This window comes from Lepus europaeus, chromosome 14, assembly GCF_033115175.1.
Source record: "Lepus europaeus isolate LE1 chromosome 14, mLepTim1.pri, whole genome shotgun sequence".
NCBI lineage: Eukaryota > Metazoa > Chordata > Mammalia > Lagomorpha > Leporidae > Lepus > Lepus europaeus.
The window spans coordinates 56026482-56043801 of NC_084840.1; the positions used below are offsets into that span (position 1 = coordinate 56026482).

At 39.2% G+C, this 17320-nt stretch overlaps 1 protein-coding gene across 2 annotated transcripts in view; it reads left to right on the forward strand.

Annotated features, from left to right (window-relative positions):
• Window positions 1-17320, forward strand: part of GREM2 (gremlin 2, DAN family BMP antagonist) — a 114719-nt gene that overhangs the window by 43609 nt on the left and 53790 nt on the right. The gene's annotated exons all lie outside the window — the stretch shown is intronic.

Consider the following 17320-nt stretch of genomic DNA (forward strand, 5'->3'; position numbering starts at 1 on the left):
TCCTTTCTTTCTACATTTTTGAGATAACATATTTTTAATTTTCATATTCAAGGATTTTTTACATTTGTCTCTGTATGTTTTATTTTTAATAGTTTTCATTGCTATGTCTTCAAGTTCTTTTTAAAAAATAATATATAATCTATTACTCTTATTCAACATGTATTTAAACAGATATTAAGGATTTCATCTGTAGAAGCTTCTTTGGGTCTTTTTTACATTTCCCATGTTTCTACTTAACTTGTTGACTATACGGATTATAGTTATAATAAATTTTAACGTTACGCCTTGCTAATTTTATCATTTGTTCCTCACTAGTTTTAGTTGATTGTTTTTTCTCCTCACTGTCGTTTATATTTTCGTCTCTCTTTGTATGCCTGATAATCGTTGATTGGATGTAAACACTGTGAGTTTTGCCTCATTGAGCACAGGATATTTTTATAATCTGTTGGATATTCTTGAGTTTTTTTTCTGGAGAGCAATTAAGCTACATGGAAACACTTTGATCCTTTTAGTGCTTATTTTAGTTCATCGTCTGCTGCTGTAACAGAATATCACAGACTGGGTTACTTATAAACAATAGAACTTTCTTTGGCTCAAGATTCTGGAGGCTGGAAAGATGAAGAGCATGGTGCCAGCATCTGGTGAGGGCTTTCCTGCTGCGTCATGCATGCACACAAAATAGAGACCAGAGCAAACATAAGAGCAGAAGGAGGCTGGACCGAACCTTTTCTGTAGGACTCCACTCCCACGATAACAATGAGAGTATTAACTCATTCATGAGGGCAGAGCTTGCTCTGCCTAATTACCTCTTAAAGGTAATACTTGATACTGTAACAATGGCAATTAAATTTCAACATGAGTTTTGAAATGAGTATCCAAACCACAGCAAGTTTCTAATCCATTGGCTTAATTTTTTTCTTGGTTTTGAGCAGCTTATTCAGGTGAATTCTTTGATCAGTTCTTAGCTGAATACCAGAGCAGGTTCCCTCAGAAGACCTGCAGACCCCTCTTTCTGTGATACTCTCTCTTCTCACAGCCTCTGTCATAAGACTCTTGCAACCATGATCACCTCCGACTCACATTTTCATCTCCATAGGTCAGAAGTCCATCACACTCCACCTGAGGCCCCTCTTTACAGGGCTGCACAGCACTCTCTCAAAGCAGTAACCCAGGGGCAGTCATCAGATTTGCTTTGCATACTTCTGTCAGCCCTTTGTTCGTTCATGTTCACATGTCTTCAAAACTATGGTTTCAAGTATTTTCTCTGGTTTGGTTTCAGCTTAGGCTTTGGTTTTAGTAGCTTCAGGCAGGAACATTCATTCAGAGGTTCTCAATTTAATTTGTAACCAGTCTCCATTTTCTTTTGAAATATATTATGTATTTATATTTTAACCACTAATTTAAAGCTTGATGGTGCAAATATCAAAGGGAAAAACAGTCCCCTGTTTTCAAAGAAAAATAGAAATGCTCAAAGAGACTAAATGAGTTAGTGTCCATCTGTGACTCTAACCCAAACCAATGAGAAGAAAAATCTGACTTGATCATGTCAGGTCTCTTCTCTTTGTTAAGAATGACTCTCCCTAAACTGTAAAATAATTCAATGACATATAAGGAGGACACAATAAATAGAAATAACTTCTTATAAACTGTTCTGGAGTGATTTTGCTCAACCAACAAGGAAATAGGATTGAAAGCCCTAAAACATTGCTTTAAATGGTAACACTTTATGAATTTAATAAAAACATAGTGTGCAAAGCTGTTGATGAAATATTATTGATATCTCAAGGTTTTTTTTTAAACAGGAATTTATGATGAAAAATATCTTAGTCAAATTTTTGCTAATTGTGGGTACTTTCAATTTTAGTTATTCATATTGCTAATTTCATGCTACCATTTCAGAAGTAAATGACAATATCTGATTAGAACATATAGACTATGCATAAAAATTGAGTAGAATATTGTCCTGTTTTAAAAAAGAAAAATATATAAGAACAGAAAGTTTGATAAAGCTACCCAAAATTCTCAAAGTCATACATTCAATATCAGCATGTCTCTTATTATTCATGTAGAATAAAATATCAACAAATGGTAAATACCAAGGGAAATATAAATCAAATAAACCTAGAGCAGATCCTGGTATGGTGGAACCTTACAAAATTGACTCTCTCTTCATTGAGGAACAAAATCTAAAATTATAAACATGCAATTCTTACAAGAAGGAAATTGGTACAATATTCCAGAAAGGCAATCCAGTACCAAAAAGATGACTCACCATTGGTCAGAAGCATCTTTGAACAACATAGATAAATCCTACCAAGCTCGACTATCTCCAACTCAAGTGCCCTGTAGATGAAAAGTGCAAAATATGTTTGGGGACACACCAGTGCCAGCTGATATGAGGAGAAAAGGGCCAGAGAGCAAGTTGAAATGGAAAGCCATCTATTGTAGATTATGTAACTTCCCCTTGCAGATGGTACTAGCCTTATGATCGTGCATCCCTATTGCTAACCTCCAAGGAAGAACCAAAGCATCACTAGCTTTATCCTAAATCCACCTTTGTGGGAAGAGAGGATATAGGGTGAAAGGTCAGATAGATAAGGCTTAACATGGTCACATCTGCACCTCTCTCCAAACAAGTAACTATAAATCTCAGCACTGGATAGTTATTGGGATCCTGTCTTTAATATATCCCAAATACTGAAAGTTGAAAAGCTATTAGATGTATTTCTGCCTGTATGCTTTATTTAAATAAAAACATACAAAGGAGAGAAGGTTCAAGGAAACAGGAGGTTTATAAAATGATCTAGGATTACAGGTCTACCTGGTCACGCTAGTTTCACACACTGACTCTCACTCACTAAGCAGCTACACAGTTGCCATGGAAACCACCTAAGGTTCACATGGATCCCCTTGACTAAAGTCCTGGGAAATGCAGACAAAAGGAGGCAACCCTATGCCATACTTGGATTAATAGCTGGGTGCAGAACATTTTTTTTTTCAACTTCAGCTATTCTGTTCTTGTCTAAATCAATTTGATATGCCATTAGGTTATAGAATGTGTTCATACAGCAAGTTTTGCCAACTTACTTCGTACCCTTTAATATGCAGTAACAAGCAGACAGAAGTACATCTACTGTGAACTTAGCCTGGGGAGCATTGTGTTCTCCAGTCACAAGTCTTCATGTTTTTTTGGTGCACTGCAAAGGGTGTGTAAAGAGACATTAAATTAAAAACAAATATATTTTTGTGCATGCATACAGGAACACATGCTACATCCCTAAGTTCCCCAAATATCTATATAGTAGGTCATAAAGGGAAAGCCCTATGTCAGAAATTTCCTCCAGAGATATTGAAAATCCCAGGACATTCTCCAGGATCCTGTCTCTTGGCATGTTTCCCACAAAGAAACATTAAACTAATGGCGTGGATTACACCTACAGTGAAAGGTGAAACTGAACACCAAGGCAGCCCCTGGAGGATTAGGTTTTGAGTTCTGACACCACCTGTTAGCATAGGAATCATAATCCCTGGGAGCACAAAATGACTGGATCTCAGAGGCAGGACTGCTTCTAAAGTTTACAAACGATCCTGCCATTTTTAAATTTCAGGTGTTTCATTAGCCTGACAAGGTAAAAGGACTATGGTAAAAAGTGCACTCAATGCTACTGCTGTAGACTTACTGAATGGGGTCATAAACGTCACAAAAGGAACAGAGTTCGGAGATCATCTGTTTATATTTACCATTGCCCTACATTTCTGAGTCAGCAAGAAACAGGGGATTGCATCACCTGCCCCCGAAACACTATCACCCAACATGCGCACTTCATCCAAAAAGCGTTTCACTTTCTTCCTTTTTGCAATCAATTAAAAAGAAGAAAATGTTGTATTTGATATTCACACAGTAGCTTGTAATGCATTTAGTCAATTTTTAATCAGCCTATTTGCTGGACATCTTATTAAAAGAAGGAATGGCTTTACAAATGGGATAAGAAAGCATGGATTTGTGATTCAGACAATATTCCCCTCAATTTAGAGACCTTGTAAATTTGAACATGTTTTGCATTCTTTCTAAATATCAGTTTTTTTCTGAATTTGGATAATTGTGTCTCTGTTGAAAATTTCTTTGGATATTTAAATAAATGACATGATCCATGTATCTGACAAGTGATAAGTACCCAATAAATAGTACCATTTTCACAATTATTTTCATAGTGTTTTCTGTTTGCAAGCTTATTTTGTGTAATTAATGTCACATTCTTCTCAGTTTTCAGTAAGTATCTTAATGAATTCTTTCCATGAAAGCCTCATATCAGAATATTAAAATGATTGATTTTGAGAAATTTTGATTTTATTGTTATTAAAAGAGCTATGTAATGGGAAGTAGCTTATTTGTAGAACCTAAGATCCTATTGTTTCTAAGTGCCTTCTCTTTTTCCACCTTTTGCTTGTGCCTGTTACAGTGGGAAAATAAAATATTAATAGAAATCGATTGGAAAATTGGAATTCAGCAAACTTTATTTGGTTTTTCTTTATTCAAACTGACCACATGCAGTTCTTCAAGTCTAACTCCCTTATGAGTAATCTTTCTCCCAAATAACAACCCTTGCTTTCTGCATTCAATTAATTCACAAGTGTTTATTGAAGACCTACAGTGATCCTGCACCACATTAAACACTATGGGGTCTACAGCAAAAAAATAAATGATGACAGAGTACATAGTAATTATTGGTTGACAAGCCACACATAGAACCTGTCTTGTTACTTCTTAGTCTCACTTTGAAAGAGTTAATTTCCACAATCCAGAAAATTAAAACCTAGGGTGATAATATTACCACACTTTGACAGGTAGGGAAGGAGAGAATTGTGATACAGTCAGCTAAGCCTCCACTTATGACACCGGCATCCCTTATCTAAGTGCCAGTTTGAGTCACAGCTACTTCACTTCCAATCCAGCTTCCTGCAAATGGAAGGCAGAGGATGATGGTCTAAGTACCTGGGTCCCTGCCACCCATGTGGAAGACCAAACTGGAGTACCTGGCTCCTGGCTTCGTCCTAGCCCAGACTTGGCTGTTGAGACCACTTGGGGAATAAACCAGTGGATGGAGGATCTCTTTGCTGCTCTCTCTTCCTGTTTCTCTCTCATTGTCTCTCCCAGTGTCTCTGCTATTCTACCTCTTAAATAAATAAATAACTCTTTAAAAAGATTACCACATATGATGGAGCTAACCAGCAAATGATGATTGCCTTTTATAAAGCCATATGACCTAAAATTTTCTAAATAGTTGACCAGAGATGGGATATATCACAAGGGTCAAAGTAACCAAGAGATGTCTGCTGGATCTCTTTGGATCTTAGATGGACATTAGGAATAAATAAATAAACAAACAAACAAACCATGGAATAGCCCCTGCAGGGGAACTAGATCACTAGATATTTGAAAAGAGCCAGATGATGAATTGGTGGCCAGGGAGGAGAAGGTGTGGAAAGAAGCATTTATTTTAGCTAGATGAAGAGGGCTTGAATGCAAGGCTTAGCTTTATGCTATTTTATTCTATAGGCCAACATGAGGTCAGTTGGGGGAGGGGTGGGTTGGAGGGGAAGATGGATTTTCAGAATAGCCAACAACAACACCATACAAAAATTTCAGTTTCCTTTTCAAGGATCCACTTCTTGTTCTACCATGAGTTTACTCACTCTGTTCCCCACTGAAATAACTATTTCATTCAACGTTGCTCTTGATTCAGTTTACTTCATTATAATTCTTGGCTACTTGTTACATGCGAAACACAGTCCTAGAGAAACAAAAAAAGAACAGGCATCTCCTCTCTCAACATTTAGCCCAGAAGTCCTGAGACACTTTGTGGGGAGTCCACAGAGTCATAAAAATCGTACCACATTTGTCTTTTTCTCTGCTTCACCATTGACTTGCCAATTTTAAGAGTACCGATATAAAAGTAGTGGTGGCTACCCCTGCTGGCACGTGAGTACCAATCCCAACAGTGTTAGCCAGCTTCGATGATTGGCATTTTCTGCCAGGCAACTGCAGAAAAAGGAAACTTGCAGTGTCATTTTAGAAGGTTTTCCACATAGCAGTAAAAATTTCTGATTTTATTAAATCTTAGCCCCAGAGTTGATGTCTTTTTAAAAACATTTATTCATTTTCATGTGCTTAAAAGGGAGAGCAAGAGTGAGTGAAAGCAATGAGAAAGGGAAAGAGAGATGTCTTCCACTTTCTGCTTGACTCCCCAAATGTCCACAACTACTTAGGCTAGGCTAGGCCAAAGCCAGGAGCCTAGAACTCCATCTAGGTCTCCCATATAGGTGACAGGGTCCCAAGCACCTGGGACATCATTTGCTGTCTTCCTGCATGCAGTAGCAGGAAGCTGGATTGGAATCAGAAATGTGAGGACTGGAAGTTGCCGTCTGATATGGGATGCAAGTGTCCCAAACTGTGGCTTTATATGCTGTACCTAAATGCTCACCCCAGATGTCGCTTTAATATCACTGTGAAAAACTGAGAAGCACCTGGGAAGCACTTCTGCTTAACCATGACTGCTTCTAAATGAGAGCACTTGTGTAACTGTTTGAGTTGAACACAGTGAGCACTCTAAGACACCATGTTTCTTGGAGCATTTTAATTTACAAAAAGAATCCAGATCAGGGCTGGCATAGTGACAGAGTGGGTTAAGCTACAGCCTGCAATGCCAGCATTCCTTTTGGGCACCAGTTCAAGTCCTGGCTGCTCTACTTACTATCCAGCTCCTTTCTTATGTGCTTGGGAAAGCAGCAAGGATGTCCCAAGTGCTTGGGTCCCTGCACCCACCTGAGAGACCCAGATGAAGCTACTGGCTATTGGCTTCAACTTGGTTCAGCCCTGGCTGTTGAGGCCATTTAGAGAATGAACTAGTAGATGGAAGATCCATTCTCTCTCTCTTTCTCTCTCTCTCTCTCTCTCGCTCTGTAATTCTGCCTTTCAAATAAGTAAACAAATCTTTATAAAAGAAAGAAAAAATACCAGATAGGCTTTGTTTAGTTTGACCTGGGTATCCTGCAGAAATTTTCCCAAAATTTAACACAACAAACCTGACACTTCAAGAAAAGTGACTGACAGTATTTGCCTTAAAAAAATTCAGGCTTCCAAGAATATATTAGAATTTTAGAAAATCTGACCCACCACTAGCATTTTGAAAGCTTGTCAATGCTTAAAACCTTTTCCAGTAAGATTGGCGGTGCTATTAATGGTTGGTTTTTAAAAAATATTTTATAATATATGTGTCAACATTTTGAAGACCTGGACAATTCATGAGTCAGTGTATGAGCCTATAAAATCATGCTTGATTAAAATGAAGTCCAAAGCACACAGTAGACCAATGGATTTGATAGAACAGAGTTCAAGAAGATCATTGGTAGACTTTTAAATTCCACATTTCAACAAACCCTGAACAGGTGATTTCCTGTCAAATTTTGTTGCATGACCAAAGAACATCCACAATTTGATCTACAAAGGCTAGATCCTTACATATGTGTGAGGCCAGATTTTCTTTATATACTTCAACTGAAATAACAAAACAACAGATTGAATACAGAAGCAGCCATGACAACCAGCTGTTTTCTATTAAGCCAAATAGGACAAAAGACTTGCCAAAATGTAAAAGAATTCCATTTTCCCCACTTTTTTGTGTGTGTGGAAATTGAGTTACTCTTAAAAAACCACAACACTACTTTATCATCATTCTTTTAAAATGAATTAATAAATACTTAAAATTTTTTTTTTCACTTATAATAGAACTGTCAGAAACAAAAACCCTTTGGAGTCCTTAATAAATCTTATTATAAAAAGTGTTTTCATTTATGTGAAAGACAGCATTACAGAGACAGACAGAGAGACAGAGAGAGAGCTTCCATCTTCTGTTTCACTCCCCACATGGCCTCAATAGCTGGAGTTGGGCCAGGCCAAAGCCAAGAGCCTGAACAGCATCTGGCCATGTGGGTGTCAGGGGTCCAAGCACTGAATTTAAAGTGAGCAGCCAGGACTTGAATCGGTTCTTATATGGGACGCTGGCAAGGGCAGAATGTGTTCTGAGGCCAAGTTAAGAACTGCTTGTCTAGACAGGTATGGGTTCTGCAAGGAAGGCTTTTCTCTATTTTCAGGCACTGTCTCTTTCCTCTGATGATTGTACCTCACTAATTATCAAAGCCATAGTTATAATTCAGAACTTGCTAAGCTTCCTGCGTCTCTCATTTGTGTACGTCATATACTTCCTTTGTGCAGTTAGTATTGTTTATATAATTTGAATGTCATATGTACTTTTCGGGCTTTTATTTTTCTTTTAAAATTCTGTTTTGCATTTCATCATTTGTTTGTGTCTAAAGGTAAATGTTTCTACAAAACTTTGTCCAGAAATCAGACCTTCCTCAATTGCTGACTCATCCTTAAATTTTCAGCTCTCCTAAGGCAATTACTCTCAATGTCTCCCCTCATTCTTTTGAAGTTTACCTTATCCTGTATGTCACACAGTTAAATTATGAAATCTCAAGGTTCCAATTGTTGCGACTATCTACGGACTCCCCACTGTGGAAGGTAAATTTGAGCTCTCTTTCCCTTCCTGCTGCCTGAGCCAATCATAATCACTTTACACACACACACACACACATACACACTCTTCATGCCCTCATCCTCATCAGACCAAACTTTGGTTAGAGAAATTTTAACTCCTTATGTTATTACAAATATGTATATATGATTCCCAAAAGAACCCTGTAGTGAAATTATTCATTCTTCAACTTTTTGTTTTCCCTAGATAAGTAGTTCTCTTTATTTTCTATTTTCTACGTATCACCTTTTCAGCTTCAAACATTCCCTTTGTTGCATAATTCCTTGTTTTATTTTTATTTTTTTAAGATTTATTCATTTATTTGAAAGTCAGAGTTACACAGAGAGAGGAGAGGCAGAGAGAGAGAGGTCCTCTATCCAATGGTTCACTCCCCAGATGGCTGCAATGACTGGAGCTGCACCGATCCAAAGCCAGGAGCCAGGAGCTTCTTCCTGATCTCCCATACGGGTGCAAGGGCCCAAGGACTTGGGCCATCCTCTACTACTTTCCCAGGCCACATCAGAGAGCTGGATTGGAAGAGGAGCAGCCGGGGCTAGAACCGGCGCCCACAAGGGATGCTGGTGCTTCAGGCCAGGGCATTAACCCGCTGAGCCACAGCGCCAGCCCTAATCCCTTGTTTTCATTTAAATCACAGTGCCTGTTCTGTTTCCGTCGTCCTGAGGTAGTTGGCCTGGGCACTCTCTGTCCTGCTCCAGTCTGGGCAGCTGCTGTCGGAGAAGCTGGACAGTGGCCATCTTGGCACGGCTTGGCCAGCTCTCCCCACCAAATGCTGCCTGGGCCGCTGATCCCTGGTCCCACTTTTCGCTTCTTTCCTTCTTCGTGCGGTCCCTATCTCCTTCACATTGTCCAGTGGGAAGACTAGATTTCTTGGAATGTACTTGTCTAAAACCATATGGCTAGGCAAACCACAAAATGAATAAATTAATAGTAAGTTGAGGGGGATTTCAGTGTGAAAACAATTTTGCCTTTGAGTTTTGAGGTCCTTGCTGTCTTCATCTTTCAGCAGAGCTGTTGAAAAGTTCAATGCTGTTTCCATCTTGTACTAAAACCATTTTAATTATTTGTTTGCTTTGCATTTCTGGAAGAATTTGAGATTCTGTCCTTGGCCCTACTTTAAGCCTTGGGATGTATTTGAAATTTGTTGTGCTGGATATTGGTGGATGTTTCAGTGCGTCAACATTCTCAGTGTGTTCATGATTTCCTCGCTCTGTTTTCCTAGATCTCTATTTCAGTCATTCCTTTCACTCAGATATCAGGCTGTTTGGAGTGATTCTTTAATTTGCCATTTTGATTTGTTGAGATTTCTTTTTTTTTATTTTTTATTTTTTGACAGGCAGAGTGGACAGTGAGAGAGAGAGAGACAGAGAGAAAGATCTTCCTTTGCCGTTGGTTCACCCTCCAATGGCTGCCACGGTAGGCCCGCTGCTGCCGGTGCACCGCGCTGATCCGATGGCAGGAGCCAGGTGCTTCTCCTGGTCTCCCATGGGGTGCAGGGCCCAAGCACTTGGGCCATCCTCCACTGCACTCCCTGGCCACAGCAGAGAGCTGGCCTGGAAGAGGGGCAACCGGGACAGAATCAGTGCCCCGACCGGGACTAGAACCCGGTGTGCCGGCGCCGCAAGGCGGAGGATTAGCTTATTGAGCCGCAGCGCCGGCCTGATTTGTTGAGATTTCTTCAACTTTACCTTTTTTTCATTTTAGGCCATTTTATCTTTTTTTTTTTTTTTTTTCATTTCAGGCCATTTTATCTTGAAATCCCCAAAACTCTTATATTATCTGAGTAATCCTATCTTTGTGTTTTCTTCTTTTTCTGCATTGATGCAACACTTCCCTGGTCTGAGAGTTTTGACGCTTTCTTCACTCTGAATATTCCTTTCTGTCTTTTGAATTGTTTCTGGCTTTTTGTCTCTAATGTTAGAGAATTTCCTCAACTGCTGATTGCTGCCTGGCAGTGTGTGTTTGAATTTAAAATCTGAGCCCTAAAGCCTGATTTGAGGCACAATATAAATGACTTATTGATTATAAGATGCAGTTAAGTCTGGGAGATGAATTGGGGATGGAGGTTTGATATTCTAATTTTCACTCACTCAATAGCCCTCTTTGTAGCATATGGCCTCACTTTTAGCTGGAGTCCTATGTCACTACTTTGACCTTCTCCCAAGAATGGATATATGTACACAGATATACATATGTGTGCATATATATAATAAATGTCTGTGTTCAGTAAATAGATATGTGACATCTTCTGGAGTGGGACAATCTCCTCCCAGAGGAGTCTAACGACAAAGAAAAATGGAGTTCAATAATCAGTGATGGTTATTGTCAATATCTTCAGTATTTATTCAGCATACATCATTAGGATATATTCTAGAAACTCATAAAAAACTCTAAAGAGCTAACACAAAGCTAATTTTTGTCATATCTTATGAAAACAAGTAGAGAAAACAAAAGCTAAAGGCTGTTAAATTGAATGTGACCAAAATATCCTGACAATTAAACTCTGTCAACTCTATGGGGATTATGAATTGACTGAAGTTTTTGCATCTGTTTCCAATCATGTTATTCTCGAAGGAGAGCTGGGGTGAGTGGCTAATAGATAACGTGCCTTCAGTATCTACTGGTACAAATTTTATAAAGTCTCAAATCACTGAAAGTCCATTTTACACTTATCTCTTGATCTCCAGGCAAATTTCTCTGAAATATATAATCTTCATCAAAAATACGTGTGATACCAACATAGCCTGGTGTGCACACTTAATTCTAATTAATATACAACTTGCATTTCCATCTTCAGAGGCAATAAGAGAGCACATAGAAGACCATTACAGTTTCATCTTATGTGATTGAACTCTTGTTAACTTGGTCCTAAACTTTTTCTTTTTTGTAAATATAAATTATCCACACCAGTTTTAGAAGCCACATCTGATCATTCATTCCATGTTGCCAATCATAGATAATGCTTTTGGACACATACTTTGAGCTAGGCTCTGTGCTAAGTATTTCATATGTATTAACTGTATTCAACCCTTTTAACAAACCAGTATTATGATTGTGAAAACCAAGGCAGAAAGAGATGAAATAACTTGCTCAAGATCATATAATTATTAAGTAAATTTACAAGAATTGATCCGAGTTCTGTCTGCCCCCAAATCCTGTATTCTTCAACATTAGAAAATAAGGGCGGGGCCAGCACTGTGGCATAGCAGGTAAAGCTGCTGCCTGCAGTGCTGGCATCCCATATGGGCATTGGTTCAATTCCCGGCTGCTCCACTTCCTATCTAGCTCTCTACTATGGCCTGGAAAAGCAGTGGGAGATGGCCCAAGTCCTTGGGCCTCTACACTCTCTTGGGAGACCCAGAAGAAGCTCCTGGTTCCTGCCTTCAGATTGGCTCAGCTCCAGCTGTTGCAGCCAATTGGGGAGTGAACCAACAGATGGAAGACCTTTCCCTCTCTGCCTCTGCCTCTCTGTAACTCTGGCTTTCAAATAAATAAATATATCCTTAAAAAAAAAGAAAAGAAGGCTTCTCGGGAATTGATTACAGTTCTTACATTGCAACCAATTCGTAACTCGCAAAATTAATGGGGATCAGTAAAAGAAAATGAACAAAATACAGCAACTGAGAATCCCAGAGAAGGAAAGTGTATTGAAATTATTAAAATGAAATAAAAACTGTTAAGAATACATAAAATCCACTGTGCAAATTAGGAAATTTAAGTGTCAGTTCTGTTTATTTTAGAACAGAGTAAAAATGGTATTTCTTAAGAATGATTTAATTATCAATGGTACTCGACCTCTGTAAGTGTACTTGTCCATGTCAACACTTACTCATGAAAATCATGGGTGAGTTCAATTAGGTTCAGGAGCTATCACTAATACAATCAAATAATATAGGCTCCACCAAATACACACATTCACATTCACAGACACACAGACACATGCATGCGTATAAACATTGAGCCCTTCTCCTTGGAGAAGCTAATCTTTAAGAAGCTTTTGAACACTGAACTAATTCAACACTTGTCTACTTACCTGTTTGTGTGCCTAAGGATCCGGGGATGAAGTTTGAAAATTCTTAGATTGCCTAAAGAATTGAACAAGTAGGGGCTGGCGCCTTGACGCAGTAGGTTGATCCTCTGCCTCTGGCGCCGGCATCCTATATGGGTGCCGGTTCTAGTTCCAGCTGCTCTGCTTCCAATCCAGCTCTCTGCTGTAGCCTGGGAAAGCAGTGAAAGATGGCCCAAGTCCTTGAGCCCCTGCACCCGCATGGGAGACTGGGAAGAAGCGCCTGGCTCCTGGCTTTGGATCGGCACAGCTCCGGTTGTTGCAGCTATTTGGAGAGTGAACCAACCAAAGGAAGATCTTTCTCTCTGTCTCTCCCTCTCACTGTCTGTAACTCTGCCTTTCAAATAAATAAGTAAAATCTTAAAAAAAAATAATTGAACAAGTAGAATTCAAGAATTGTGAACAATCTAAATATTGTAGACTATCAAGACATTATTTATTTATTTATTTATTCAATTATTACCCCAAATCCTACTTTTCTTTTGAAATCAATTAGTAATTTGAAAAATCCAAATGTTAGTTTTAGTCACTGAAATCATTGAAATTAAAATATACCTTCCCTACAAGTCTACTTCTTGTTCTTGATCACTCTTTTGAGTTAGAAACAATATATTCAAATTTATATTTATCTTTTTGGGCTATAATACATCTTGATAGTTATAATAAAAGATAGACAAAATGAGATCTATTACTACTCTAAAAGGAATCTAAAACTAAGTGGAAGGAAAAGTCAAGTAGAGAATAGCTAAGGCACACCTAAAAGGAGATGTAATTGAAGACACAAGATGATGGTCTTCACTTGAGATATACTGAAGGAGTGTTACCTACAATTCTTTTGTGCTAATTAAAGCAGAGAAATTGTTTGCCTGTCTTGGCATCACTTATCCTCAGAAAAGACAGTGTGCTCCACAAAGCCCAGAACCAACTATGCCTAGATCCTTTTTGTAAACTCAGTGCCTGGCACTTTTTACACAAAAAAGGTGATTGAAAAATATTTTTAACGTAACTTTTTTTAAACTTTTATTTAGTAAATATAAATTTCCAAAGTACAGCTTTTGGATTACAATGGCTTTCCCCCCCTCCATAACTTCCCTCCCACCTGCAACCCTCCCATCTCCCACTCCCTCTCCCATTCCATTCACATCAAGATTCATTTTCTTTTTTTTTATGAAAAATATTTTTTAATTCATCAGTTCGTTCGTTCTTTCTTGCTTTTATCCACCTAATCCTTGGAATCTTTCTTACTGCTTTTCCAGAGTCACCAAACACTTGTTTTCTTTTTGTTCTCTCAGAAGTTATTTTTAAAAATTGAAATGTGTTATCAAGAACGGGAAACACAATTATTTGTGAACACTCTTGGCAAAAAGGACTACACAATGGGACTTGGGAGATGCATCTTTATATAGACAAGGGAAGATGATAGAGCTGGGGAAATTCAGGCATTGGCTTAATCAAACCTGGACATACATGTTCTTGTTTTTCTTCTTGGTCAATATATTCTTTTTTTAAAAGATTTACTCATTTATTTGAAAGGTAGAGTTACAGAAAGGTGGAGGCAGAGAGAGAGAGACAGAAAGAGAGAGAGGTCTTCCATCCACTTGTTCACTCCCCCAGATGGCCACAATGGCTGGAGCTGGGCCAATTCAAAGCCAGGAGCCAGGAGCTTCTGCCAGGTCTCCCACACAGGTGCAGGGGCCCAAGGATTTGGGCCATCTTGTACTGTTTCTCAGGCCATGGCACAGAGCTGAATTGGAAGCAGAGCAGCCAAGACTTGAACCGGTGCCCATATGGGATGCTGTAGGCAGTGGCTTTACCCGCTACACCATAGCATGGGCCCAAATTTGCAGTCTCCACAAATCTGTGAGATATTTTTATGCAATTTCAAGAGGAGAATTAAGAACACCAAACTCTGTGAACATAACAGTTAAGATATTACTTATCCATTGCGGAATGCAAGTTTTGCTTTCTATTATTTACACATGTGTGCACAGAATTTCTTTATATTTCTCCACATACATTCCATTTCAATTGGTCTTTTTAAAAAGATTTGTTTATTTATTTATTTACTTACTTACTTAAAAGGCAGAGTGAAAGAGAAATAGAGGGAAAGGGAGAGAGAGAGATCTTCATCCACTAATTCAGTCACCCAAATGGCTGCAACAGTTGTGGCTGGGCCATGCTAAAACCGGGAGTCTGGAACTCCATCTGAGTCTCCCACATGGGTGGCAGGGATCCAAGCACTTGGGCTATCTTCTGCTGCTTTCTCAGGCACGTTAGCAAAGAAGTGGATTAGAAGCAGAGCAGCCAGGACTAGAACCTGTACTCCTACTTGCGATGCTCACGTTGCAAGTGTCTACTTAATCCACTATGCCTCAATACCGGCCCTCAATTGGTCTTAAACATGTTGATAATGTGAACAAAAAGTGACAAAGTGACAATCTTGAGACCCCACACTGCTTTTTAACATGAAGTGTTAATAACTGGGTAAAGGATGTGAGCGTGTGTATGGTTGTTAATTGGGATAGTGTGCACGGTTAAATGTAAAGGCCTGTGAGATTCTGTCAACATCCATATTTCATGTGGAGGTGAAGAAATCTTTATTCTCCTGACAACTTGGTAGGTGTGTAGGAAGCAATGGTAATGACATCAAAAGAAATTCAAATAACCTGACTCCTGGGGAGTGGGGAAATGGCAATAAAACTGTGTGCATTATTTTTCCTGTGAACTTGAAAACTGCACAAAGCCAAAATGCATAAGAATCAAAGAACAGCCTAAGTCTGCTACACTCAGGCTAATTTCCCCTTTTAGGCAATAGAACGGTCAGCTGGAAAGCACTTTCTGTTCTGCTTGTGCCACACTCTGCTAAAATCCATTGAGTTTGTATAGCTTTAAGTGATGTCTGAAAAAATCCCTTTTGTCTTACTTTTGATTCAAGAGTCATTGGCTCCGTGTCAGGGTGTAGACTCTTCAAAGTCTTTGTGATTTCCAGTGGACTTCTGATGCTCAATGGCATCGAAGGCATGCTGAGATCGGGTTGCCATATACAATTTCTCTGCCACAAATACCACTGAGTTTCTTTCTGAGACAATATTTTGCTGGTACTTAAGGACTACAAAATACTGGGAAGAAATGCTTAAAATGAGCTTAAAAACCTTCAAATATCTACCTAGAATATACTCACCCACCACCATTAATATCCATAGAACACCACACAAGAAGAATTTAACAAATAGGAAAGTATATTTTAATATTCTATCACTTTACATATGCATATATCCATTACTTTGTGGTTTTTTTTTTTTTTTTTATTTGACAGGTAGAGTTATAGACAGTGAGAGAGACAGAGAAAGGTCTTCCTTCCATTGGTTCACTCCCCCAAGTGGCCGCTATGGCCGGCGCTGTGCCTATCCGAAGCCAGGAGCCAGGTGCTTCCTCCTGGTCTCCCATGCAGGTGCAGGGCCCAAGCACTTGGGCCATCCTCCCACTGCCTTCCTGGGCCACAGCAGAGAGCTGGACTGGAAGAGGAGCAATCGGGACTAGAACCCAGCGCCCATATGGGATGCCAGCACCACAGGCAGATGATTAACCAAGTGAACCACGGTGTCGGGTCCCTATATCCATTACTTTAAAAAAAACTGTTGCCATAACTTTTATTGTTTTTTTTAAAGATTTATTTATTTGAAAGGCACAGTTAGAGAGAGGCAGAGGCAGAGAGAAAAAGAGAGGTCTTCCATCCGCTGTTTCATTCCCAGATGGCCACAACGGCAGGAGCCAGGAGCTTCTTCCAGGTCTCTCACATGGGTGTAGGGGCCCAAGGGGCCACCTCTACTGCTTTCCCAGTCCATAGCAGAGAGCTGGATCGGAAGTGGAGCAGCCGGGACTCACAACCGGTGCCCATATGACATGTTGGCACTGCAGGTGGCAACTTTACCAGCTATGCCACAGAGCAGGCACCTCCATTACTTTTAAATACGGCATCTGATAAGATTCATGTCCACATCAGTTTAGAAAGGCTTACTCCTTCTGCACTTGCAAAGGATCTGAGATGTTGAAAAGGCCGGATCTTTGCATCACACAGACTCTGACAGCTGGCTACATGACCGAATCTCTGGATAACTAACCTCAGCTTCCTCTTGATTTTCCAAAAACTGCCTTTTCCTGTCTAGGAAAATGTAATATTTTTAAAAAAGGAAAAGCCCCTAAAACCCTGGAATGACCTTCAAAGATAAAAGTAAGGAACGTCTTTTGTTTAGCAATTTAAACTTAATCACTTAAGGCAGATGACTGAATTGGATACGTTTTCACAGTTACCTATATCCTAGGATCTTACTGCTATTGCTTCAAGGAAAACCTATGCTTTCTACAAAAGGTCATCAAGTTATGAATTATGTAGGTTTTCAGAACTTATGATAAGGAGAGTGCTGGCTTCTAATCCTGAATTACCCACTAAATAGGTCTGTAATCTTAGACATATCCTGTTAATTGCATCAAGTCACAGTTTTCCTCTTCTATGAAATTAATAAGGAAGGGTGGCATAGTTCCCTTCTTTACTCTAGAAACTGAATTTCTGAGTCTTCCTCTTTCTCTGTTAACTCATCAAATACCTTCCTTTAGTATCCTCATCTAATGCCAAACCCAGCAT